We start from the raw sequence: 12,709 nt of genomic DNA on the forward strand, positions 1-12,709 counted from the left end.
GAAGCAGCTTGCGCAGGATAGAGTAGCGTGCAGAGCTGCATCAAACCAGTCTCAGGACTGAAGACCACAACAACAACAACAACAAAATATCAAGCCACTGAAGCTAGTGCCGACGTCACTGTTGGAATTAAATTGACCGATCAACCTAACATGATTCTTATGTATGAAATATGCGTAAGGAGTGAAAAGAAATGATTGGAAACACGATCTGAGGGTGGTTCTGCTTAGCGATATTGAATAGCTAAGGTGAGACACGTAATGTGTTCTGTCGTTCCACCCTCGAACACTTCGTCATCCATCCTTTCTACGGCCTCTGAGAAGAAAGATACGAATATTCGTACGAAGATATAGTTATTACCATGGGATGTGATTAGGCCTGATACTATAATTAAATTCCACTTACATCTTCCCAAAAAAGTATCTTACTTTTTGTCTAAACATGTGACACATAGAAACATGTGTGCTTACTGTACAACAGCCACACAAAAAAAGGCACCACAGAATGGCCATAAAAAATCAAACGCCATATCATTCGTTTTACAGCAAAAATTACAGAAGGTCGTTTCCGTTTGGTCTCTTTAGCAAAAGTCTCTAACCAAACCTTTTTATTATGATTTTAATTACAATATTTATTTTTACATAGGAAAACAAAACAGAAATTAACAACATAACTGAGCGTTAATATGTTTCTATTGGTATTTTTCATCTCAGTGTTTACGTGGTTATGAAGTCACACGAGGGCAACATAATTCGCTAGTACGCATTTCACGGCTAGCTCACAAAACGTTGAAATGAGAGATAAGCGTATGGCTCTGTTGGCCGGGAGGCCTCGTCCGGGGAAGTTCGGCCACCGAGTGCGAGTCTTATTTCAGTCGACGCCACACTGGGCGACTTGCGTGCCGGTGGTGAGGATGAAACGATGATGAAGACACCACAGCACCCAGTCCACGAGCGGAGAAAATCTCCAACCCGGCAGGGAATCGAACCAGGGTCCGCTGCGTGGTGGGCCACCACGCTAGCTCTCAGCTAAGCAGGCGGACTACATAAAACTTTAAATAAGATACATCACAATTGTCGAGTATCTGCACAGATGTCTTTATCCATTGCCTGCTTTTACGTAGGAATAAAACCACTCAAGTTCTTTTGATAACTACACAGAAATATGCAACATTATTTTGGAACCATACGGGTAGTCTGTGATGAGTATGCATGCAGCCCGGTGAGGTCTATACTAGACTGGAGAGACTACTGAAAGACATATTTGCACAGAAAACCATAACAGTTTTTTGGCAGATCCACCATATTGACGAGAGGCATTCAGAGTTCTTAGCAGTTCTTGCGGTTCCGGCTTTCGAGTGATTCGTTCTCTTACATTTCGGAGAAAAATGGTCCATACTGAGTTGCGTAGGGATCCAGTATTAGGGAGACGACAGGGAGTGGCGTTCAGTCCAGCTATTAAGTTATGTATCCCATATAACTGAAAAGAAATAATGATCGATAATCATAAATAATGCTACTAAGATACGTATTTTTTTCCTTTTCTTCACTCGTCCCCAGAATTTCTTAGGAAATGAGTTCACATCGCAGGGAATGCTAGACACCATTATTAGTGGCGATCGTTTTACAAAACGCATCTATATGCTGCGACCAAGAACTGATTCGAACTGCTGAAAGACTATGATGTACAGAGTTAGTTCAGTTTTCCCGATCGCATATAAGAGCCCGGCAAGGTAACTGGATTCGCCGATGTAAGACACATTTTGTAGACATTTATGTTTCGCAATGAAACAAAAAATAAGAAGTCAAAAATAGAGGTTCAAATGGCTCTAATCACTATGGGACTTAACATCTGAGGTCATCAATCCCCTAGACATAGAACTACTTAAACCTAACTAACCTAAGGACACCATACACATCCACGCCCGAGGCAGGATTCGCACCTGCGACCGTAGCAGCCGCGTGGTTCAGGACTGAAGCACCTAGAACCGCTCGGCCGCAGCTACCGGCAAAAATCGACTCTGCGAAGCATAACTTAAAGACGCTTGTGGTGTATTGTAGCAAATCTAGTTCAGGAGGAGGTCGAGCAGATACTACAACACACGCACAAATTATTAATACTTTATTAAAACATGAACATGGTGAATACTCGTACTTAACTTTGGAAACAAGTAGTATTCACACAGATGACAGATATTAATGCTGTCGCTGACATTGTAGCACTTACAACTTCATTACAGAATGTTACCACTGCGGCATTGCCGCAGTGGTAACACCGGTTCCCGTCACATCACAGAAGTTAAGCGCTGTCTGGCTGGGCTAGCACTTGGATGGGTGACCATCCGATCTGCCGAGCGCTGTTGGCAAGCGGGATGCGCTCAACCCTTAGTGATGCAAACTGAGGAGCTACTTGATCGAGAAGTTGCGGCTCCTGTCTCGGAAACTGACATACGGCCGGGAGAGCGATGTGCTGACCACATGCTCCTCCATAACCGTATCCAGTGATGCTGTGCGCTGAGGATGATATGGCGGCCGGTCGGTACCGTTGGGCCTTCAAAGGCCTGTTCGGGAGGAGTTTAGTTTAGTTTCTTAGTTTTATACAAGAGTACAACAGTCTTTAATCGATAATAAGTTCAGAATAACTGTTCTGTTCTGGCGCAGCCGTTACATAGCGAGTCGGCTGGGTGGCACTGCTCTCGGACATATAACTTCCCGGCTGCGGCGGCGTACCTAAACACTTGAGAGCGTATCTACGCCCATGCCTCCGATTCGTTGCTGCGTTTGGCAGTGACTGTCTTTACTGGTGGTGCTGTCTTGGGATATCAACTTCTGGATGATACCTCGTTCTGCGGACGGCACAACTACTTTAATATTACTGATCTGCAAACTTCTCATCAGAAAATTTTTGTCTGCAGACTGTTGACATAGCTGTTAGTCAAGTTACTGAATGTGGCGTTGATACATTTTTATTAGCTCATAGCTTGTTTGATTTAATATCTGGAAGGAGGAACAAATAAGAGATGGTTAAGCAGTTCTATTACCTAATTACATCTCGTAGATGCAGCGTTTCTTGATTTCCGAAAAGCATTTGACTCAGTACCGCACCTACGCTTATTATCAAAATCAGGATCATATGGGGGTATCAAGCGAAATTTGTGATTGGACTTAGGGCTTTTTGGCAGGGAGGATGCAGCGTGTTACCTTGGGTATAGAGTCATCGTCATATGTAAAAGTAACATCGGGTGTGCCCCAGGTAAGTGTGTTGGGACCCTTGCTGTTCATATTGTATGTTGTAGACTATATTTAACATAAAATTAGGCTTTTGCAGATGACGCAGTTATCTATAATGAAGTAATATCTGAGGGAAGCTGCATAAATATTCAGTCAGATCATGATAAGATTTCAATGTGGTGCAGTGATTGGCAACTTGCTGTTAATGTTCAGAAATGTAAAATTTTGCACTTCACAGAACGAAAAAATGTAGTATCCTATGAATATAATATCAGTGAGTTACTGCTGGAATCGGATAACTCATATAAATACCTTGGTGTAAACGATGATTTCTAGGGGTATGATGATGATGAGGTCTCGTACTCCGAGGAGCGTAGGGGAACGATGCGGGAGACCCGCACCGCTGTACTAGGCAAGGTCCTAGCGGCGGTGGTTCGCCATTGCCTTCCTCCGACTGTAATGGGGATGAATGATGATGATGAAGACGACAGAATAACACCCAGTCATCTCGAGGCAGGAAAAATCCCTGACCCCGCCGGGAATCGAACCCGGGACCCCGTGAGCGGGAAGCGAGAACGCTACCGCAAGACCACGAGGGATATGAAATGAAATGATTAAATAAGTTCACTCATGGGTAAAGCAGGTGGTAGACTTCGCTTTATTCGTAGAATACAGGGGAAGTGCAGGCAGTCTACAAAAGTGATTGCTTACGAATTGCTGTTCTAGAATATTGCTTAACTTTGTGGGATAAGTATCATAAAGGACGTAGAGGGGGTATTGAATGTATACAGAGAAGGGCAGCATGAATGGTCACAGGTTTGTTTAATCCGCAAGAGAGTGTCACAGAGATACTGAAGGAATTTAACCTGGCAGACTCTTGAAGACAGACATAAACTATCCCGAGAAAGTTTATTAACAAAGTTTAAAGAATCGGTTATAATGGTTAGCGTAGGGCTATACTACAACCCTCCACGTATTACTCACCATACAGGAATCGTGAGGGTAAGATTAGAATCATTACTGCAATCACAGAGGCGTTCAAACACCCGTTCTTCCTGCGCTTCTTACGTGAACGGGACAGGAAGAAACCCTAATAACACGTACAATGGGACGCACGCTCTGCAACGCACCTCACGATGGTCTGCAGACTATAGACGTAGATACACCAGTTGCACTGTTTTAGGTAGTGTATCAGTCAAAGGACTTAAAGGGATTACATTAAAATGATTTACTGCCTGAACGTTCACTATCCGTCTGTCCAGCAACAGTATAAAATATTTCTCATCTCAGTACTTTGCTCATTTTATGTGGATGTGTTATCACGTCATTCAGTAAGATAAATATGGGAAGTGACTGCAAAGTCTCTCCTGTACAGAAGTAAAAATTTTGAGACTTTTAATTAGGGAAAATCTTTAGCGAAGTTACGAAACTTACGTAAGTAAACAGAGCAGAACAGCCACGAAACTGATATCTCAGAGAAGAAATAGCAGATTCAAATGAGTAGTAAGAGAGAACTACAAACAGGATCTTGTGGAATCAGCAAACACTCATTGCGCTTCTCCCGTTTAGCAGAAGAATTCGACAGCTAGCCCCCATCCTATTATGGTGACTGTGACGTCATGGCTTCACAGTGTAGTGCCTCTGGCTTACAAGGGAACCTCCCCATCGCACCCCCCTCAGATTTAGTTATAAGTTGCCACAGTGGATAGGCCTTGATAAACTGAAAACAGATCAATTGAGAAAACAGGAAGAAGTTGTGTGGAACTATGAAAAAAATAAGCAAAATATACAAACTGAGTAGTCCATGGGTCACATAGGCAACATCATGGACAATGTCAGCGTAGGAGCGCTGTGGTCCCGTGGTAGCGTGAGCGGCTGCTGAACGAGAGGTCATTGCTTCAAGTCTTCCCTCGAGGTGAAAATTTTACGTTCTTCATTTTTGCATAGTTATTATCTGTCCGTTCGTTCATTGACGTCTCTGTTCACTATAATAAGCTTAGTGTCTGTGTTTTGCGACCGCATCGCAAAACCGTGCGATTAGTAGACGAAAGGACGTGCCTCTCCAATGGGAACCGAAAACATTTGATCGAACGGTCATAGGTCAACCGATTCCTCCACAGGAAAACACATTTGATATATTCTATACGACACTGGTGACGGCATGTGCGTCACATGACAGGAATATGTTGTCGACCCACCTAACTTGTACACTTGACGAATGGGTAAAAAGATTCTTCTACCTTGCCCGATTTAGGTTTTCTTGTGGATGTGATAATCACTCCCAAAAAAGTGATGAAAACATAAGAGTTTGTAACATAAACTGAAAATAAAAAATTAAACCTTTTATTCGATGGAAGATTTGAACCAAGGACCTTTCATTCCGCAGCCGCTCACGTTACCATGAGACCACGGCGCTCCTAGGGTCCTACTGTCCAGGATGTTGCCTATCTTCCCATGAACTACTCAGTTTGTATATTTTGCTTATTTTTTCACAGTTCCACACAACTTCTTCCTGTTTTCTCAATTGATCTGTTTTCAGTTTTTCAGGGCCTATCCACTGTGCCAACGTATAACTAAATCTGAGGGGGATGCGATGGGGAGGTTCCCTTGTTAGTGTTAAGCTCACTGTCCCAGCCACGCCGTGGGGTGCGCCACCCGCAGACCAGGGCTTGCAGAGCGCGGGGCCATTGTCCCGCCACGCTAACTGGTATCGTTTGCACGCGTCGCTGAGCGCTCGCATCATTATCAACCCAGTCTGGCTATCTCGGCAGATAAACCGCTCTGAGGATGAGCTCAAACAACAACATTTGCTGTCAGTGAGCTCTGTTATCTGGCTGTCGCTGGACACGCCGAGTTTGTGTTTATTCCAAACATTACAGAACGAGACTCATTTCGTGTCGCACCACACACTGAGTACAACTCTGTCACTTTATTCAATCACATACGAGAATATGAAATCTTCCTAGACAGAAAAAGAAGTTGCACTGATGTCATTTCAGGTCATCCCGACCGTTCCAGTCATTACATGTCAATACATTTAATTCATTTCGTGTATGCCCCTACCGGCTTTGTTCCCCAATGGCGGTATTTCCACACACACTGCGAGAGAACCTGTGGTAACGGTCTCCAGAATAAAGTTTCACTCTGCAGCGGAGTGTGCGATATTTTGAAAGTGCCCGGCAGGTTAAAACTGTGTGCCAGACCAGCAAACGAAACTAGGATCTTTGTCATTCGCGCGAAAGTACTCTACCGACTGGTCTATCCAAGCACGACTCACGTTCCGTCCTCGCAGCTTCTACGAGGGTTACAACTTAAATAGTGGCAACTATTTACTCACGACCGATACAAAAGAGTTACATGTTTGCACCTGTTACTATCCTTCAAAGTAGTCACCAGCGTTGTGTAGAACCCGGTGCCAGCAATGTGGAAGGCGTAGTATACCGTTAACAGAACCTGTTCTGTTAATGATGCGAATGGAGCGGTCTACTGCCTGTCGAATGTCTGGAACAGTTATGAAGCGTATGCCACCAAGTGGTTGCTTCATCTTCGGAATCAAATCAAAGTCACAAGGACGTAAGTCCGGGGAGTATGGTAGATGGTACAGTACTTCCCAGTCCCATCGACCGAACAGAGCAGCCCGCTCATTTTCGTGCAAAACGATGGGTGGGTTGCGCAGCTTCTTTTGCAAAGCTGGTCGCAGCTGATGCTCCAAACACGAAACAGTAATACTGTGCATTGACGGTCTGCCGTGGAGGAACGTAGTGCGTTAGGATAACACCATCACACTCGTACACGAGAATCACCATAAGTTTCACCATACTGGGGCTCTGTCGCACATACGACTTTCGCGACGACCCATAATGACGCCATTCGTTGCATTGGCGTTTCAGTTTTGGGTCGTACGATGTGGCCCATGTCTCATCCAGTGTTACGATACGGAGTAAGAAAGCCTGTCCTTCGCCCTCATAGCGCTCCAAGTGCGTCTGAGCAGCGTCGTAACGCACCCATTTCTGCATTTCCGTCAAGTCATGCGGAACCCATCGTGCCGCAATTTTTCGCATGCCCAGACGTTCCTTCAGGATGCGAAGCACAGTCGTATGCGCTGATCCTGTTTCGTGAGCGAGCTCACGAATCGTATGGCGTCGATCACTGTCCACTAACGCCAGGACGACCTGCCCGATGCATGTCTGCCACAGTTTGCCGACCTTCGTTGAAGGCTTTTACCGAACGTGCCACTGTTCTGTACGGCAATGCCGATTGCCCGCACGCCTCTTGAAGACGTTGATGACAATGTCAGCTCTACGACCTCTGGCACATTCAATCTTGATACAACCCCATTGTTCCTGTTTCGATAACATAGTGACACCGTTACGTTAGACCGCTCGCTCACAAGTGACTGCGCTTCGCTCGATTGTGCGGACGCCGGTGTCGTGGGACGGGCGAGTCCATTTGCTCGGAGGTACACTACTGGCCATTAAAATTGCTACACCAAGAAGAAATGCAGATGATGAACGGGTATTCATTGGACAAATATATTATACGAGAACTGACATGTGATCCCATTTTCACACAATTTGGGTGCATAGATCCTGAGAAATCAGTACCCAGTACAACCACCTCTGGCCGTAATAACAGCCTTGATATGCCTGGGCATTGAGTCAAACAGAGCTTGGATGGCGTGTACAGGTACAGCTACCCATGCAGCTGCAACACGATACCACAGTTCATCAAGAATAGTGACTGGCGTATTGTGATGAGCCAGTTGCTCGGCCTCCATTGACCAGACGATTCCAATTGGTGAGAGATCTGGAGAATGTGTTGGTCAGGGCAGCAGTCGAACATTTTCTGTATCCAGAAAGGCCCATACAGGACCTGCAACATGCGGTCGTGCATTATCCTGCTGAAATGTAGTGTTTCGCAGGGATCGAGTGAACGGTAGAGCCACGGCTCGTAACACATCTGAAATGTAACGTCCACTGTTCAAAGTGCCGTCAATGCGAACAAGAGGTGGCCGAGACGTGTAACCAATGGCAACCCATACAATCACGCCGGGTGATACGCCAGTATGGCAATGACGAATACACGCTTCCAATATGCGTTCACCGCGATGTCGCCAAACACGGATGCGACCATCAGATACTGTAAACAGAACCTGGATTCATCCAAAAAAATGACGTTTTGCCATTCGTGCACCCAGGTTCGTCGTTGAGTACACCATCGCTGGCGGTCCTGTCTGTGATGCAGCATCAAGGGTAACCACAGCCGTGGTCTCCGAGCTGATAGTCCATGCTGCTGCAAACGTCGTCGAACTGTTCGTGCAGATGGTTGTTGCCTAGCAAACGTCCCCATCTGTTGACTCAGGGATCGAGACGTGGCTGCACGATCCGTTACAGCCATGCGGATGAGATGCCTGTCATCTCCACTGCTAGTGATACGAGGCCGTTGGCATCCAGCACGGCGTTCCGTATTACCCTCCTGAACCCACCGATTCCATATTCTGCTAACAGTCATTGGATCTCGACCAACGCGAGCAGCAATGTCGCGATTGGATAAACCGCAATCGTCATAGGCTACAATCCGACCTTTATCAAAATCGGAAACGTGATAGTACGCATTTCTCCTCCTTACACGAGGCATCACAATAACGTTTCACCAGGGAACGCCGGTCAACTGGTGTTTGTGTATGAGAAATCGGTTGGAAACTTTCCTCACGTTAGCATGTTGTAGATGTCGCCACCTGCGCCAACCTTGTGTGAATGCTCTGAAAAGCTACTCTTTTGCATATCACATCATCTTCTTCCTGTCGATTAAATTTCGCGTCTGTAGCACGTCATCTTCGTGATGTAGCAATTTTAATGGCCAGTAGTGTAAGATAGGTATGTCAACTACGTGTGCTGTCTGCGACAATAGTAGCTTCCATTGCATATCTCTCCACAGCAGTGTTGCCATAATTTAAGTTCCAAGCTACGTATATCTACATCTGCATCTACACACGCACTCCACAAGCCTGAGTACGGTACTCGAGGAAGGGTACGCTATACCGTTAATAATTTCATTTCCTGTTCCAACCGCAAACAGAGGCTGTCTCTATGTCTCCATATGGACACTAATTTCTCTTATCTTGGCAGTCCTTACCCGAAATATACGTCGGTGGCAGTAGAATAGTTCTGTAGTCAGCTTCAAGTAATTGTTCTCTAAATATGATACTGTTCCGCGAAAAGAACGTCGTTTTCTCTGCAGGTATTCCCACTTGAGCCTGTATGTAATAACTAGGTTGTTGATCGAACCAGCCGGTAACAAATCTAGCAGCACGCCTCTGTATCGCTTCGATGTCTTCCTTTAATCCCACTTGGCGCAGATCCCAAACAGTCGAGCAGTACTCGAGAAAGGGCCGCAGTATTGATCTATACGAGGTCTCCTTTGTAGACGCGCTACACTTTCCTAAAATTCTCACTGTGAACCGATTCGACCATTCACCGTACTTACGTGCTCGTTCCATTTCACATCGCTTTGAAACTTTACCCCTAGATATTTAATCGACGTGAATGTCAGACACCACATTACTAATGCTGTACTCGTACGTAATCGGATTGTTTTCGCTAGTCATCTGCATTAACTTGCATTTTTCGATTTTTGGAGCAAACTGCCCTTCATCACACCATCTAGATATTTTGAGTAAGTCGTCTTGTAACCTCCTCCAGACCTACAGTCACTCAACGACGACACCGTTTCATACACCAAAGCATCATCAGTAGACAGCCGAAGACTGCTGCTCGCTGGCCGAAGTGGCCGAGCGGTTCTAGGCGCTACAGTCTGGAACCGCGCGACCGCTACGGTCGCAGGTTCGAATCCTGCCTCGGGCATGGATGTGTGTGATGTCCTTAGGTTAGTTAGGTTTAAGTAGTTCTAAGTGCTAGGGGACTGATGACCTAAGAAGTTAAGTCCCATAGTGCTCAGAGCCATTTGAACCATTTGAACTGCTGCTCACCCTCTCCGTCATATCGTTTAGAACGACAGCTGTCCTAGCGCACTTCCGTGGGGAACCCTTTTGAATACCCTCCTTTCAATACCCTTGTCTTTGATGAATACTCGCCATCGAGGAAAACTTACCCGATTGTACTGCATTAGTCAAGAAGTCTTCGAGCCACTTGTAAGGTGTCAGGCAAATCCAACACCTTCCATGAAAACCCTGACATGATAAGCAAATCCAGTAGTATGTCACATAGCTCCGAATAAATCGTGACATTAAATTAACCAAAGTAATACAAGCAACGAGTGAGCAAGTGGAATTCCACAGACTAACACAAGAATGCCTAAATGCATGTCATACCTTCCCACCGTGAGACAGACGCAGTTCCGAGGGGAGAAACGAGAACAGAAGCCGAGAGCAGAACCGTGTTAAGCGAGAAGGCCCTACGATAAGGGACGGACACCCACGTCGCCAGCCAACCGCTACGACCACATCACCCGCAAGTTTTTAGCGTGAGACTTTTTCGCGTCTCTGTTACGTTAGGACCACCCCCAGCCCATGTTAAAAGCTAGAGCCATCCAGAAGAACAGTATAGATCTTACGATAACACTAAAAGGACCACACCAGCTGCACGTTTTAGCGTGTGACTTTTTCGCGTCTCTGTTACGTTGCAAACATTAAAAACATTGCCCCACCACGAAAAGTATAACGTTTCTCATTGGATAGAAAGAATTTTTGTAGGCGGAGCTTAAAGTTAACATTGAGACCCTGATTGGTCAGATGAAAACACAGCCAGATAGTTTTTTTTAAACCAACTTCGGTAAATTGTAGTAAGGAGAAGTTAGGAGAGAGTTGCTTCCGAGAGGGCGAGCTGGACGGAGCTGCGCCCGCCGCCGCCCCCTGACAAACACCGACAAGGTAATGAACGCACGCGATGCCGCATTTTTGAGCGCATAAGGCTTCACTCACAACTGCAGAAGTCTCGTCTGTTACATCCCCTTTTTACGTAATACTAGTGTCGATCGTCAATTGAAGCTCATGGTATTCACATTTGCTACGTAAGTTAAAATCTGAAACGCGATGATTTTTCTGTTATATAATTATTGAGAAGCCACATCAGCCTCGGTAACATACGACAAGTTAGATAAGTAATTAAAGATAATTGAGGGTCACTGTAGACCATTTTGAGAGTTTTCTCGTTTGTGAAACTTAATTTAAACCTAGATTATAGATGTGATATGGCATAGGTCATCCTTCGATCCATTGTAGAACTTGGAAACCCATTCAGGGAATATTCGTTCACATTTTTGTTGAACGCAGTTGGTTTTTACCATCCTGTATTAAAACATTTCCAGGCCGGCCGGAGTGGCCGTGCGGCTCTAGGCGCTACAGTCTGGAGCCGAGCAACCGCTCCGGTCGCAGGTTCGAATCCTGCCTCGAGCATGGATGTGTATGATGTCCTTAGGTTAGTTAGGTTTAATTAGTTCTAAGTTCTAGGCGACTGATCTCTGAAGTTAAGTCGCATAGTGCTCAGAGCCATTTGAACCATTTTTTAAAACATTTCCTTTTATCAATAGTGCAATTTATAAACAATGTTTTGTGAGTAGAATAAAATTTCCAATAGTAAACTTAACTGCTTTTTCGACGTTATTTTACCAGCTAACTAAAAATAGGAAAGCCTTGAACCCCTTCCACTAAATTTAGTTAGTATTAAGATTCCTTTACAGGGAGTGCTGTGGAGCTGACGCTGAAATCATTAAGTATTTGGTTATATCATCGCTAGTCTCACTGAACTCTTCTGAATTATACGTGTCATGTGTGGTCTGGCGTCTCCTTACCAGCAACAGGTCCCAGGTTCAAACTAGTCAATTCCCTAAAAAACACGCTCAGAGCGTCGTTGCGCGAAAGTGGTAGGGAGACACGATATAGAACAAACAGACACCACGCAGAATGTTTAGACACTCACGTATCTGGAAACCTATTCTGTACTCTCGGACCTTCAGTTCCAGTCTAGAGTGGGGCAGGGCACTGCGTCAAACGATTTCTGGAAATCAAGGAATGTGGAATCTGCCAGGCACTTTATTGTGAATAGCAGAGTAATCACGTAGATGTAGATGTAGATTATTGCCTTGATCCAGGATTCGCAGCATATCATATTAGAAAAAGGAAACCTTAATTTCTCACGAACTGTGCTTTCTAAGTCCGTGCTGATTTGCAAAGAGAAGCTTTTCCATATTAACAGATTCTTACTGGAGAACAACATTATAATAAATGAAAAGCACCAGTTTCCTTTTGTTCTTCAATATTACTTTTATTGTGTTAACCGGTTTTTGCCTTACAAGGCCATCTTCATGCATTTACTGAGTATTGTTACGAAAGAAGTTAACAATGTTTGCAAACAACATTGGAAGAGAAGTAAAACGTCTAGACTCAAGCAGAAACATACAATAAGTATCATACTTAACAGTGTGGTGGCAATGCAATGAAAAGGTAAAAAATTGAACAGTAAAT

This window comes from Schistocerca piceifrons, chromosome 3, assembly GCF_021461385.2.
Source record: "Schistocerca piceifrons isolate TAMUIC-IGC-003096 chromosome 3, iqSchPice1.1, whole genome shotgun sequence".
NCBI classification, from domain to species: domain Eukaryota; kingdom Metazoa; phylum Arthropoda; class Insecta; order Orthoptera; family Acrididae; genus Schistocerca; species Schistocerca piceifrons.